Source organism: Lissotriton vulgaris, chromosome 7 (genome assembly GCF_964263255.1).
Source record: "Lissotriton vulgaris chromosome 7, aLisVul1.2, whole genome shotgun sequence".
In the NCBI taxonomy this organism is placed as follows: domain Eukaryota; kingdom Metazoa; phylum Chordata; class Amphibia; order Caudata; family Salamandridae; genus Lissotriton; species Lissotriton vulgaris.
The window spans coordinates 1,202,134,599-1,202,150,435 of record NC_141695.1 but is presented as its reverse complement, the minus strand read 5'-3'; positions in this window follow the sequence as shown (position 1 = coordinate 1,202,150,435).

Sequence of the window (15,837 nt, the reverse complement as noted above, 5' to 3'; positions counted from 1 at the left end):
TCGCAGCAACAGACGATATTCGAACCCTACTAGACAATGGAGACACAGTCGCCCTCATCCTCCTCGACCTCTCCGCAGCCTTCGACACAGTCTGTCATAGCACCCTCATACAACGCCTCAGAAACATTGGAATCCAAGGAAAAGCACTGGATTGGATCACCTCGTTCCTTGCCGGAAGAACCCAGAGAGTCCACCTTCCACCATTCAAGTCAGAGGCCTTTGAAGTCATTTGCGGAGTGCCACACGGTTCTTCACTCAGCCCCACCCTCTTCAACGTATACATGAGCCCCCTCGCGGCCATCGCACGCCAACACAACCTCAACATCATCTCCTACGCTGATGACACTCAACTGATCCTCTCACTCACCAAAGACCCTAACACCGCCAAAACCAACCTACATGAAGGAATGAAAAAAGTAGCGGATTGGATGAAGCACAGCCGTCTGAAACTGAATTCAGACAAAACAGAAGTCCTCATCCTAGGCACCTCCCCCTCCGCCTGGGATGACTCTTGGTGGCCAGAGGCCCTTGGAATAGCACCCATCCCGACGGACCACGCACGGAGCCTGGGCGTCATCCTGGACTCCTCACTCTCGATGAACAGACAAGTCAACGCCGTTTCTTCATCTTGCTTCAACATTCTTCGCATGCTCAAAAAAACATTTCGCTGGATCCCCACCGAAACTAGAAAAACGGTCACCCACGCTCTCGTCACGAGCCGCCTGGACTACGGAAACACCCTCTATGCCGGTACCACAGCAAAACTCCAGAAAAAACTCCAACGCATCCAGAACGCCTCAGCCAGACTCATATTAGACACCCCGCTCAAAGAACACATCTCCGGTCACCTGAAAAATCTCCACTGGCTCCCCGTCAATAAGAGGATTACTTTCCGCCTCCTAACCCACGCACACAAAGCACTCTACGAAATCGGACCCGAATGCCTCAACTCACGACTGTCCTTCTACACCCCCTCCCGCCAGCTACGATCCTCCAACAAAGCCCTTGCCACTGTACCCCGCATCAACAAAACCACCATGGGAGGTAGATCCTTCTCCTACCTGGCAGCTAAAACCTGGAACTCACTTCCCGCTCACCTCCGCCTTACTCAGAACCACCTAGCATTCAGAAAGCAACTTAAAACGTGGTTATTCGACAAGTAACTCCCCACCCTTCCTCAAGCGCCTTGAGACCCTCTGGGTATGTAGAGCGCTATACAAATTTATTGACTTGACTTGACTTGACCATCGTGCACCGGGTGGGATGATCCTCGCCTCTGTGCCCTTAATAGAATTGGAACTTACCCTCACACTGCTTGGCAAATTCCGATTCTATGTCAGGACTGGAGGCTTCAGATTATGCTAGTTCAAATCTTACTTACTACCAACTGAGCCACATCCAGGACCGGTTTAAAATAAAACCGTTTGAACGTAGAGTCCGAAGACCACTCCGCTGCTCGCATCAGATCCTCTAGGTGTGCTCTCAATGTGAATGCCTTAGAGGCCATGGGTCCTCTAGTAGACTGAGCTTGGTATCAATGCCCACTTCTTGATGACCCAACGCACCCACCTAGCAATTGTAGGAAAAGACACAGCCTTGTGTGGTTTCCTGAGTGCTATCAAAAGTTGTTGTTCACCCGGAGGGCGAATAAGTTCTCATATGCCTTAAGACAATTAACTACGCACAATTTATGGGTATCGTAAAAAGCTTGGTGCGTCACTGTCCGGGTATGTGACTTGGTACAACGTCCTATCGTAAAGACTACCCCTTCTGGAGAAAAAGTTCTCGACGAAATGTCGAAAGCTCAAACATCCGAAACTCTACTGCGTGAGACCAAACATAGCAGCATAGCCAACTTAGAGGACAGCTCTTTCAACAAGAGGTATTTGTTGGGCTGCCAAGAAAAAAAAGAGATTTAGCACAAAATTAACGTCCCAAAGGGCCGACTAACGAGATTCCAGAGGCAAAGACAACCGGATACCCCTCAAGAGTCTACAGACCAAGGGATGTTACCCAACTGGACTGCCATCCAGCGGAATATGACCCGCAGAAATCACTGAACGGATCACATTTATTGAGCGATATGCCAGCCCGTCCGACACTAAATCCTCCAGAAACTTCAAGACATGACTGACATCCGGGACCACGGAATCCAAGTCCCTTCGAAGACACCAATGGTTCATTGTGTCCAGCTAACCTGTAACGCTTTGTGGTACTGTCAGCCCAAGCCTTTGACAAGAGAGTCGCAGCTGGCTTTGAAAGGCCTGGCAGCGACAAACGTTGCCTGAAAGCCACCACACCATGAGGTGAAGTTGTTCCTGCGTGACTAGATGGTGTGGCATCTCCTCCAGATTCCGAAGCAGGTGGAGATACAGGTGGAGTAGGATTGGAAAATCACAAGAAAGTTCCAGAAGAACCGGAAACCAAACTTGAGACCTCCGAGAAGGCATTATCATACACACTTCCGCCCCTTGTCGGCGGATTTGGGCCACTGTTCTTGTTATCATTGAGAACGGAGAGAACGCATACCCGCTCTCTGTGATCCAGTCTTGAAGGAACGCATCCGTGGCCGCTGCCATCAGATCTGGCCTCCAACTGAAGAATCGTGGAATCTGATTGTCCAGATGGGAGGCGAAGAGGTCCACCGAGATCGGACCCCATAAGGACTGGACCCATTGAAAAATCAGGGATCCAACTGACAGAGACTGGAGTCGTACAGGTTCCGAGAGTGTCAGTCCGTGACCTTGTTGGTCTGGCCCGGGAGATACTCTGCCGTTACCGAAATGTTGTGATCCAGACAAAATCCCCAAAAATCCTTTGCCAAGTTCACCAATGCCCGTGAACGGATCCTCCCAGACGGTTGGCGTAACGGTCAGCGGAGACGTTGTCCATTTTCAGCAGAACACAGGATTGCGCCCTCTCCTTGGTCCAACATCGGACCGCAAAAGATCCCGCCAGGAGCTCCAGACAATTGATGTGGAGGTTCTGCTCGCCTGCAGACCACATCCCTCAAATGGAAAAATTTCCACATCGTGCACCCCAGCCGGACCTGCTGGCTTCGGACTCTATGACAAGATCCGGCACTGAGCCGAAAATCACCCGGCCGTTCCAGGCCTCCATATGGGACAACCACCACGTTATTTCTTCTCTGGCTTCCTCCGAGAGTGGAACTACGTGGTTGTAAGAACTCCCCCTCCTCAGATGAAACACCTTGAGGCGCTGGAGCGCCCGGTTGTGCAGGGGTCCCGGAAAGATCACCTGAATCGATGAGGAAAGAAGGCCCACCACCCCGGCCAAATGTCGTAAGAAGATGTGGGGCTTGGAAATCGTTTGGCGCAATCGTGGCGTATCTTCGCCATCTTCCGAGACGGGAGACTCAAGGTTGCTTGAACCGAGTATCACAAACACCAGAAAAGTCACCTTTTGGGAAGGCTGAAGAACCGATTTGGCCTTGTTGATCACGAAACCCAAGCCCTGTAAAAGAGACACCGTCTGTTGGAGCTGGGAGACCAGGGTCCGAGGGCACTGTGCCATGAGCAGGAGATCGTCCAAATACACGATCATGCGAATGCCCTGGGTACGTAGGAATTCCACCGCCGGATGGAGCACCATGGTGAAACACCATGGGGCTGAAGAAAGACCGAACAGAAGGGCGGTGAACTCGAACACCTGACCCTTCCAGCAGAACTGTAGAAACAGACGATGCGGCGGATGGAGGGGAACCACCAGATAAGCATCCTTTAAGTCCAGGTGCATCATCCAGTCGGACGGATGGAGGACGTCTCGGAGCAGACGGATTCCCTCCAGCTGTTGAAGTCTCTGAGGGTGATCACCGGACGACGGCCACCGTCGGCCTTGTCCACCAAAAATATGTTGCGGAGGAAACCGTGTTGGTGTAGTGTTGATCAGCCAATTGCTCTATTGTAGAGCAGCTGGGAGACCTCTTCGTCGATCAACTGAGCTTCTAGGGCTCTGAAAGAAATCGGACGAGGAGGCGTCTCTTGCCGAGGGACCCCCTGGAACTCTACATGAAAACCTTGAATTGTTTGGAGAACCCATGCGTCTGAAGTGATATCCGCCCAAGGGTCCCGAAAGGCCGCTAGTCGGCCTCCTATGCGAACCAGAGATGCTGGAAGCACACTTACCGTTGGGATTGCCACCAGAGTTGGTCTTGAAGCCCCCACATCCTCGGAAGCGTTGTCCTCGTGTCGGATAGAAATTGGTATAGTTTGCCGAGGTGTTATATTGTCTACAACCAGAGCCTTGTCCCTTTCCGGAGTTTTGTTGGAAGCCGCGGCCGGCGAGCCGCCCCTACCTCGCCCGGCCCTGCGGAAAACCCGCTGATTAAAGACCTTTTTGATAGTGGACTGGGCCTTGTCCAATGAAGTGAAAGTCGCGACAAACTTCCCAAGCTCCTTAACATAGGGGTCGCCGAAGAGGCCCCCCCTGCGCAACAGCACACACCTCCGAGGAGGCTAGATTGCCTAGCTTGGGTTCCAGCTTGATCGAAAGAGAGCGGCAAAGCTCGGTGGACAGAGCACAATTAGCATTGCCCATAAAGATGATAGCACATTGGGCCCAATTTGAGAGGACTTCAGGACAAATGAGAGATCCAGAGACCTTCGCTTCGCATATCGAGTATTTTCATCATGGGACCGATGGCATCCAGTAACTTATCTTCACAGGAGGGCCAGGACCTGTCAATGCCTTTCCTGGGATCCTTCATGTACTTAGCCATAAAGGTTAGCCATCTTGGGATCCAGGTCCGACGTGAAAGCTATTTTATTCTCTAATGCGGGTCTAGGGCACTTTGCCCGAAAACAACCCCGAGCCTCTTTCTCAAGGGGTTTCCGGAGCCTGCTAGCCATGAACCTGGCCACCTTGCCTCCGGGAACCCAAGCCGCCAAACAAGGGTGCATAATTTTGTCGGGGTTGAGCATATCCGAATCCTCCTGGGCCATAGAGGTAGAAGTTGAAGGAGTCGCTGATGGAAGCCAAGGCCTTGAAGACTCCGCCTTGTCATCGGTATCCCCTTGTGTGCCATCATCGTCCGTCGCAGGAAATGGGGGCTCCTGGGGCTCCTGCGTGGGGACCACTGGTGGAGGCAGAGGAGCAGAAGGTGCCACTGAAGCTACAAACGCGGACTTAAGATGTGCGAAAGCCTCCACATCCACCCCTTCGGGACAATGTTTTTTAGTAGGTGGCGGATTCTCCACAGGATGTTGGTCAGAATCTACAGGGGGATTCGCATGCGCCGATGCCAACTTTGCACATTATTATTATAATTAAATTTGTAGAGCGCTCAGCTACCCGTAGGTTTCCCGGCGCTAAAACCAAAAGGATGAGGGGAGGCAGAGGAGACTGTTTAGATATTAAATAACCAAGTTTTCACCTGTCTGCGAAACCTAAGATAGTTGGGTTCGGTTCGCAACTGAAGGGGAAGTGAATTCCAGAGAGCAGGGCCAAGCCGGATGAAAGAGCGGCCACCCATTCTGGCTTTTTTAATCCTAGGGACTGAGAGTAGGTGTTGGCTAGAAGATCGCAGATTGCGAGGGGGACAGTATTGTTGAATCAAGGAGTTAAGATAGGGTGGAGCTAGGCCGGAATTTATTCTGTACATAATGCATAGGGCCTTGAATTTTGACCGGTTTTCAATGCGAAGCCAGTGCAAAGTACGTAGGGAGTTGGAAGTAGAGGATGAAGCAGGTGATTTACACAGTAGTCGCGCTGCCATATTCTGGACAGTCTGAAGCTTACGTATCACCTCTTTAGAGGCTCCCAGGAGAAGAATGTTCCCGTAGTCCAGTCTAGATGTGATTAAGGCCTGGACCACGGTTTTCTGAGTGTCAAGGGGAAGCATCCATATGATTTTACGCAACCACTTGATGATCGTGATACAAGTGGAGGAAGTTTTGATCACATGGTTCTTCATGGATAGTTGGTCGTCAAAAGTGACGCCTAGATTGCGTGCTGTTTTTGACGGGGTGGGTAAAATGCCCATTTGAGAGGGCCAATATTGGGGTCCCCAAAGGGTGGTGTTATGACCGAACAGAAGAAGTTCTGTTTTGCCCCCGTTGTTGCAATTTATTGTCCAACATCCAAGCTGCGATGTTGCTCAGTCCAGTACAGAGGGAAGAGGAAGAAGAATGAGAGTCAGAGGAAAGAGAATAGATGATCTGGGTGTCATCGGCGTACGAGTAAATAGTGAGCCCAGCTTGCTCCGCAATAGACGCCAAAGGTCTGACATACAAATTGAAGAGCAAGGGGCTCAGGATGGAACCCTGCGGAACACCGTACGCCGATGTGAAGGTTTGAGAGGTAGAAGAGGAAGAGAAGACCTGAAAGGTGCGATTTGAAAGAAAACTAATAAACCAGTTGAGAGCTGTGCCGGTAATGCCAGAGGATCTAAGGGCATTGATGAGAATAGGGTGGGAAACCGTATCAAATGCGGCACTCAAATCAAGCAAAATGAGTGCCACGGTTTCCCCCCTGTCTACTCGGGATCGGATGTTTTCAGAGACCCCTAATAGAGTGGTTTCTGTAGAGAAACCAGATCTAAAACCGGATTGAGAAGGGTGAAGAATTCCACTTGCTTCAATATGAGTAGACAGTTGAGAGTTGATGTGCCTTTCCAAGATTTTAGAGAAAACAGGGAGAAGAGAAATAGGGCGAAAATTAGATGGGATATTAGGGTCGGCGTTAGCCTTTTTTAGCAGAGGCACTATCATAGCATGTTTCCATGCAGAGGGTACTGTAGCGTCTCTTAAGGAGGCATTGAGAAGATCCATAATGAGTGCAAGGGAAGAGTTGTCAAGCCTTTTTAGTATTTGGGGGGGGAGAGGGTCCAACGGGGAACCGGATTTAATTTTGCTGATAATATCAGAAAGAGTTGTGATGTTAAACGGAACCCATGTGTCGATCAACTGTGAAGAAGTAGAATAGGTTTCCCGTGGGAACGTGGACTCACATGAGATCGTAAATTTGGAAGATGTAGGGGGGGTCGGCAGGGCAGAAGTAAGGGACTTATCCACTGGAATCATGCAGTCTGGAGGGGGGATTAGGGCAGGAGGATGTGGTGGAGGGGAAGAAGATTTCTCAAAATTAGAGTAAATGGTGTCGATTTTGGCGATAAAAAATATACCCAATGAATTACATTGAGCAGAATCGAGACATGGTGGTTTGGGCTGACACAGTGCACCTGACAGCTTCTGTACAACCTTAAAAAGTGCTTTGGGGCGGTTTTGAGCTTCCAGAATAGTTGTGTTGACATGTTCGGCTTTGGCAATTTTACATAAGGAATGGTATTTAATTAAAGCCGCTTTGTAAATTTGCTTGGAGCATAGGTCATATTTGATGCGCCATTTGCGTTCAAGGTTTTTGCAGGTAGTTTTTTCTGTTTTTAAGGCATCTGTGAACCACGGTGCAGGCGGGTGGTGGGGATTGTGCCTTTGCATGCGTTGGGGTAGACATGTATCGGCAGCCTGTGTTAGCCAAACATTTATAGCCTCAGTTGCTTCGGTACTGGTGACTTCTATGAGAGGTCTAGTATTCTCAAGGTGGGAGGTGAGTTCATTAATGTCGAGTTTATTCCAGTTTCTGGATGGTCTAGATTCAATAGGGTTAGAGGGGGTGTTAGATTGACGACCAATGGTAATAGTGAACGTCACCAAAAAGTGGTCAGACCGCACAATAGGTAAGGAGGCCTCACATTCGATGAATTCTAAATTAGAGAGAATAGGGTCCAGAAGGTTTCCTGCTTTATGCGTAGGGCCAGAATTATGTAGAGTGATGTTAAGAGCAGCCAGGTCTTGTAGAAATTGCTGCTGGTAGCGCAGCAGGGATCATTCAGGTGTAAATTGAGATCACCGATAATCGAAAAGTTATTAGAATTCTGAATTAGTGGTGCTAAGTACTCAGGAAAGGAGGCAGCCCATGAACTCGCTGGCCCGGGGGGGCGATAAATGAGCAACCCGGAAAGGGTGAAGTTGGGAGACAGCGAGAGCTTAAAAAGACCTGCCTCGCTGTTAGGTAGTATAAAGTCTTCCCATTTACAGGAGTACTGTCTGTTGTAAATTATAGCTATCCCTCCACCGTCTATCATACCTCTGTTTTTACCAACATAAGTATAGTTGTCAGGGAGAGCAGCAGCAATATCCGGGCCAGAATGATCTTTTAACCATGTCTCAGTAAGAAATAGAGCTGCTGGTTCCTCAGAGATGAGTAGATCAAAGATTTCCCTCTTATGTTTGACCAAAGATCTGCAGTTCAGACTGATCATAGTCCGGGACTGAGATAGGTCTGTAGCGATAGTTTTGGGGCGTAAAAGAGGAAAATCAGATGAAGCTATTTTGGTTGTGGAGGGAAGGGAGGTAAAGGGGAGATTGCAAGCAGGGCAAGTGCAAGGCACGTGGTGAGGGTTAATGGTCGTGCAACAAGCACATTGTGGTGGCCTGACTTTAAGGAGAGCTTCCCTAGTATAGGTGAGTGATGGCGCAGAGGATGGGGAGCCAAGGGTCATAGCCCCTAGTCCCGGCCCATCGCGGACGGGCGCAGACGGGCTTGCCTTAGGCGCGCCTTCGGCGCGCAAACGGCGAGCCCGCTGCGCTCGTCCGCTGCGCTTCCTGAAGATGCACATTAATATATGTGCCGGGGGTGATTAGGGGGGGCGTGGTCTAAAGTGGGCGTGGCCAGCGGCCTCGCCGGCGATGGCGGCGGGAAAAATTGAGAGGAGACAGGTCCCGAGGCAGCGCTAATTCCGCTGCTCGGTGCCTCAAAAGAGTACAGTCAAGTAAGTTTTAACAGTTTTAAAAATTAGCACAAGCACAAGCACATTCCTGGACAATCTTCTCTGAGAGGCGTTGCTCCAAGGGCCAACTACCTCGTTAACTACCCTGTAAATGGAGGTGTCCACAGCCTCAAAGAAATCATCATCCCAGGGTAAACAACCCTGGACCTCCTCCTCGTAATACTTGGAGTGACTCTCCATCTTTCAAGACACAATAAACCCCCAACTCGAACTCCCAAAGGACTGTGGGGAGATAGACAGGGACCCTGATGTAGGAAAATAAGAGGCAGGTGCTGAGCACCGAAATTAAGTGGGGTAGGAACCCAACAAATGTAGGGCAGGCCAGAAAGGCTGCAAAAAATGTGGGTGACCCCAAGGATCACAATAGGGGCAGCACCAAACCCTCCGCGCGCGCACAGCCCTCAAAGAAATTCACTGGGCCTCCTGCCTCCCAGCGCGCGCACCGCAAAATGCGTTAGAAATAGCAGGCGCGAACGCCCACAGAAAGTAGTCTTATGCTTTGTACAACGCTCCTTCGAGAGAGTCACCAAAAACGGGTTAAAACCTAAATACGGACCCCCGCCGGGGCGTAAATAATCACCAAAGAATGCGGGAAATACTGCCCGATCACACAGGCGTCACAGTGAAGCAGGGGGGGACAAGGCTGTCGCCGCTCGACTCCTCAATGAAGGAGCGGCGCCGCAAGAGCAATGAGAGGGCCAAGTCCCTCTAGCTATATATGTAATTGGAATGTTTGGATGCTGGGCAACAGTAACTGGTGGATCTTGTGTATTCTTGATGTACCTTTACTGGAGCTGCATGCATTCCTTCTCTCTCTGGATTAAATACTTGTTCCTACCTACAACTACTCTCTGTTTCCTGTTTCCACATCTTAATGAGATCACTACAATTTTGGCGACGAGGATGGCGACATGAATGACTAAAAGACCTATTTTGGATGAAATTTTCGTTGGGACTTTATTGTGGCTTTTCTATTTTTAATCATCGTGTGGATTCATTTAATCATAACTGTGGAAATTCGATTTAAAAGAAGACTAGCAAGACAGACTACATGATTTGGGGAACTTTTGCGCTACTTGGGAGCTTTTGCGCTGCTCGCTTTCATTTCGCTTCTACAGGAAAGAAGTCTTTGGGTAACTGAAGCACGAAAGGTCCCGAGTTACCCTGAGGGAGCACCTGAAGCAAGTGAGTGTTTGGACTTCGCCAAGATTGCTGGATTTTCAAAGTAAAGTAATTCGGCAAAAGGTGTTTACCTTTGAAATCCTGGGCATCGTTGACATCCTCGAGCCACGCAGCACCGGGATTCTACTTCGGAACGCCTTTTGGAGCATCGGAACGTCATCTGCTGTTTGGATTGTCAGAAGTTTTGCGGAGGAAGACGTCTTCACGCATAGAGGGTGACGTCATTGCGCAGTTTTGACGGCGGCGGCCATCTTTGAAGGTTGTTACATCGGATCTCCATGGCAACGTCTTCACGCATGGCGTATGACGTTATCGCGCACGTCTGACATCATCAGTTTTGACGGCGGCGGCCATCTTTGCAAGAGCTGTATCGCGTTTCCATAGCAACCCTTCACGAAGATCGTGTTTCGCGGGATAGAGCCCATTTCGAGTGTTTTTGGACCATTTCTTCTTGGTGTTGACAAGAGCGCAAGACATCTCTCTCTCATTGTGGTACATTTGAGAAATTCAATTTTCGATTACATTAATACTCAGGAGAACGGTCTCAGTTTAAGGTACTTTTAATACAGCAGTTGGATGTGGGGAACATTACTGGAAGAAAAGGAAGGATTCTCTTGTTTTTCGTGTAGTGTGTTTTATTTACTGTTTCTTTGTGAAGTACTCTGCGCTGGTGCGCTGGTGCGTACAACCTTCAAGCAGGAAAGTGCTCACCGCTGGTGCGCACAGCATTCAAGTTACAATTGTCTCTGGTTGTGCTGATGTGCTGGTATGCTGAAAGTTAATGTCCAAGGCAATGTGTTTTTATTAGTTCTTTATTAATTTGGCAATATTAACAGAGTAACAAGGGGGTATCAATTGCTCATCTTGTGGTTGTATTTTCTTTTTCTTTAATTTTGCAAGAGACATCCTAGCAAAGGAAATTTCACGAAGCTCATGAGGTGTTACAGGGAGGGGGTATACATGCAGCAGAGGTTTCGTGAGGTTTAGGAAGTTCTTGAGGTGTTAGTTTATGAAGTTCTTGAGGTGTTAATTTATTTACTAATTCATCATTCACGTGGTGAATATTTGAATGTCACGTTGTGGTTATTTGAGTGTCTTAATTTCATGAGGTGTTTTAATTTCAAGGGGGATTAGTTTATTTACTGACGTTTCATTTATGAAGTGGTTATATTTGCTGGTTCAACATTCACGAAGTGGTTTTATTCACTAACTTTTCTTTCCTTAATTTCAAGGGGGATTAGTTTATTTACTGACGTTTCATTTATGAAGTGGTTATATTTGCTGGTTCAACATTCACGAAGTGGTTTTATTCACTAACTTTTCTTTCCCGTAGTGGTTAGTTGAGTGTTTGATTTGAGTCTGACCAAAGTGGAAAAGTCACTTTGTCGCAGGATAACAAGATGGAGAAGGAATTAGTTGCCAAGGTAGTTTAGAAGAAAGCAGGGCATAAAGATAAGTTGGAGGGAGGAAATGGTGATTTTTGTGATAGGAAGGTGTGGGAGGGTAGTGAAAGAAGGAAATTTAGTGAGGGTAGTGCAAGAAAGAAATTCAGTGATGTGGTGTGTTTTAGGTGTGGGAGTTATTCACATGCCGCTACCCTTGAGAGGTGCTCTGCTAAGCATGCAAAGTGTATAGAGTGCGGATTTGTGTGTCATTTCTCAAGGGTTTGCACCGGAAAAATAAGAAGTTCTCTAAGAAAAAAAATTACTTATGTTCAGGATGAAGATGATTCATCTCTTTCTAAGTCTGATGTTAGTCATCTTCAAGTTAATTGTGTTTGGAATTTGGAAAGGGGGGATGGTTGGGGGTGAGTTCACATGTTCTGTTCTCACTTGTTCTGTTCTGTTCACTTAGGAAGTTGCGGAATTTACTAAAATCAATTTTAGTGTGTAAATTGTTGGGTTCAGAGTGTTATGAATTCTTTATAGTTTATTTATGATTTTTATGTTCTTTTTGTTTCTTTTATTAAGAAGGAGGATGTGTAGTGATGGCATGTTCCTTTAATTGGAATGTTATATATGTAATTGGAATGTTTGGATGCTGGGCAACAGTAACTGGTGGATCTTGTGTATTCTTGATGTACCTTTACTGGAGCTGCATGCATTCCTTCTCTCTCTGGATTAAATACTTGTTCCTACCTACAACTACTCTCTGTTTCCTGTTTCCACATCTTAATGAGATCACTACACTGTCTTGAAACGCACTGCAACAGTCGGCGCCAGCGTGAAAGGAGCAGAAATAAAACGCTCCCGCGGCAGAAGGGAACCTGTGGAAGTCAAAATACACTGCTAAATGTTAGCAATACACCAAATCAATATGAAAAACCCCTGTAGGCAACATCAAACACTGTCAATTACAAGAAAAACACAGCAGTAAACAAAGTGCACTTAGCTGGCAGCGAAGAAAGAGGAGGAGGAGAGACAACCATGGGACTATGTGCAGCAAATACAGGAAATGGTAGAAGGACTATGGTTCTAACATTCCTCCCGGGTTGTAGGGAGTTGTAGTTTTTAGTTATATCATAATGTGTTCTTTATCTTTATGGCTGCTTGATTTTTTGAATTGTAATAAAGCGAAGAGAGAATAGTATAATCTGAAGCCTCCGGTCCTGACATAGAATTTTGTATTAAAATGTATTGAACACTGCCACTTAATAGATAGCAAGCAGCAAATGAGGTTCTGAAACACAGTACTGTGTGTAGCTGGCCCCTATTGCAACTTCAGAACAGGGACGACAGCCAAGTGCAGACTCCACTGAGCCCGTTTGTGATGCTCCTGCTAGGATCCAGCATCATTGTCAGCTTGTGCGATAGCCATCATGTTGTACAAACGGTGTCTCTGCACTACACACAGAAGCAGGCATTTGAAAGGGAAGCACTCGACATAGGTTCTATAGCCCTCGATGATGGATCAACATCTACTGCCTGAACAAATGAGTATAAAAAGTGAGACGCAAGCCACCATATTCCAGTTTCATGTTCTTATAGGCCAAGAAAAGGGGCACTGCTCAGAGATCTGGAAGACCTGCTGAGAGACATGGTCTGGTGTCAACATGACATGCAATCTTCCTGATGTGTGTGTGGGGGGAGGGGGGGTGGGTGGGGGTGACAGAACCTGAATTCTACACAACTATCTGGAGAAGCTATGGTGTGGTTATGCCCAACACCTACAAAACCTACCTGCTGCAGAGTGAAGGACCAGAGACTGTCTAGCCATGTGGAACACCTGGGAGAAGCGGACTGCAGAGCGGGAGCATCACGCTGACTGACGTCAGCAGTCATCCAGTCCCCCACAACTTGGTTCAGGTAGCAAAATGCATGGAGAAACTGAGGGCAAGTGAGCGCTCGCTGGTAACCTCGCAGTGCGCCCGAAAAACTGGTACTGCCAACGTATTGTGCATTCCCCTACACCACGAACCCTCATCGCTGAGTGTCCGATCCTCTCAGCAGCCTGCGTGAACAGTGAGACAAGCCACAGTCACGTGAAGCCATCACAGTGGGAGTCAGGCAGGTGCACCATCCAGCTCTAGCCGGGCCATCTCGGTTGAGCAGGTCATGGCCCAGTCTCGAAGGACTCCGGAAGCGCACAAACAAGACCCTGCCTTTGGGAGGGAGACTTCTCAGGCTTAGGAGCCCTTCTAACTGACTTCTAGGCTGTAGGTGTGATAACTACTTAGAGAGCTGTGACGTATCCTACAGAAAACCGAATCACATGAAGGCATCATAAACCTTGGGTAATATCTCTGTAGTAATGAAGGTCCACACGTTATAAGGTTCAAGAACATTTATTCAGTTCTATTTCACATAGGTGCTCCCAGCTTGACGGGATCGTCATAACCCCAACCTTCTATTGCTGTCTTGGGGTGACAGCACGGGACATACCAAGTGGGAAGAGGGCAAGGGGGGAATGGAAAGGAGAGGAAGGAACCAGGGGATAAGTTACAACACATCATCCTCCCTAGGGAGACTACGGTAGGTTAGGGAAGAGGGGGCAGGAAACAAACGGTGAGTAGGAGCGGGGTGGAGGAAGGGAAAGAGCAGGGGAGAGCGAGAGAGAGAGAGATGGTAAGTGAGGAGAAAACAGGTGAACACAGGTGAGGGTGGATACAAAATATGCGCAAAGAGGCGCAACAACGAGTCTTGCACACAAGACCCTTTCCCAGGTTAAACACCAGGGTTGACCTGATAGGAGAAGCCCATAGCCTCTACCAAAGGTGGCAGAGTACCCCTAGACACATGTTAAACTGTCTATGCCAGGACGGGGTGGTTAAATGCCTGTGACTCTCTCTTATCTGCCCCCCTTTCCTGTCAACAATAAACTGACTCCAAAACCCCTTCAACCAAACAGCTTTGAGTGCCAACGTAACACATCTCCTTCCGCAGGAACAGAAGAAAAAAAGCATGTAACCGTTGTGACCAGCGATTCTTGTACTGCATAAGTCTGTACTTAAAATGGGCAAGTTGTCACGGGAAAATGGTTACATTCCGCAGTGTCATTTTCTGCGTTTAGTTCAACCACGTACGTGTAGATCTCACCACTTCCCACTTCACCTGTGGTGTTGCTGTAAATCCAGTTCGTTTGTTCCGTGTGGGCCATTGCCCCGCTCTGTCTCTTCCTCAACGTGGATGAATGGACTTCCCGAAAGGATACGATTGAGTCTGTTGAAAACCTGAACTATGCTCCCCCACAATTCCTATAGGCATCAAGTCACTCCCTAAGTATACTTCATGGTGGGGGTTTAGTAAGGGTCCGGGTGCCTTCTAGTACTCTTCCACTAACTCCTCTAGCGCCATTCAGCCCAAACCATCTTTTTCGCTGAAGTGCCCTAGTCCCCAATCTCTCGTACCACTTCACCATCCTGGAGAGAGACAACAGCCTTAGGATCCTTTTTCTTTGGAAATTTCCTGGACCATATTACGCTGCTTCTAATCCTGCTCATACGACCGGTTTCCTTCTCATCGTCATCATCAGCATTAGGTCCAGCATTATTTCTCTTGTTGCACTCTGTGCCAGAGCCACTCGTACATCCTTCCGTACATGCCTCCTCAGGGACCAGTCTTTCCTCCGATTTCGTCAAATGAGTTCCACTTGAGAATGTGGCTGTGTCTCCTGTGTAACAGTACGCATATTCTCTCCAGCCTTCTATAAGCATCCTGTTCCTTCCTCCCGGAACTTTGGGGTGCTGACCTCGTACGTTTTTGTGTGCCTCCTCACTTTCCTTCTCAGACACTTCGCTATATAACCAAACCCAGTACTCTTCTTGCTTGTTATTCTTTGACTCAATCATACTCTGACAAATTACTCCTTCCAGGTCCATGTCATCAACATATTTCTCACTTGTCATAGGTTTGGATTCGACCAGTGCTGTAGAGCTCCATGCTTTCTCACCTTTGAGGCGGGTAGACTTACAAAGGTCCTCCTCTACCCTCGTGGATTGTGTAACCACACATGTTCCTTCATAGACAAATTCTTTTTTTTCCACCACATCATGGTCACTGATTTTTTTCCCGAAATTTTTGCTTATATTGTTTTCAACATCCTTTCCCAAGAACGTATTTTGATTTCTTTTGAATTTGACAATTGCTGCTTCTTTTATCCCCTCATTCCTCCAAACCTCCCGTGTCCCTACTACATGTCCATAGATGGTGGCGTTTTCACCCTCAACATCTCCAGCCTGGTAATTTGACTACTGTTGTTTATTGCCAGTCCACTCCTGGGTTCAGAACTTTTGGGATTTTGCGTTATTCTTAATTTCCTTTGTTCATCCCCTTCCAGTACAGCAAACTCTTCTTCTGAATTATAAACTTTACACCATGTACTTCTCTTCATGTAACTCCATTCCATCTCTC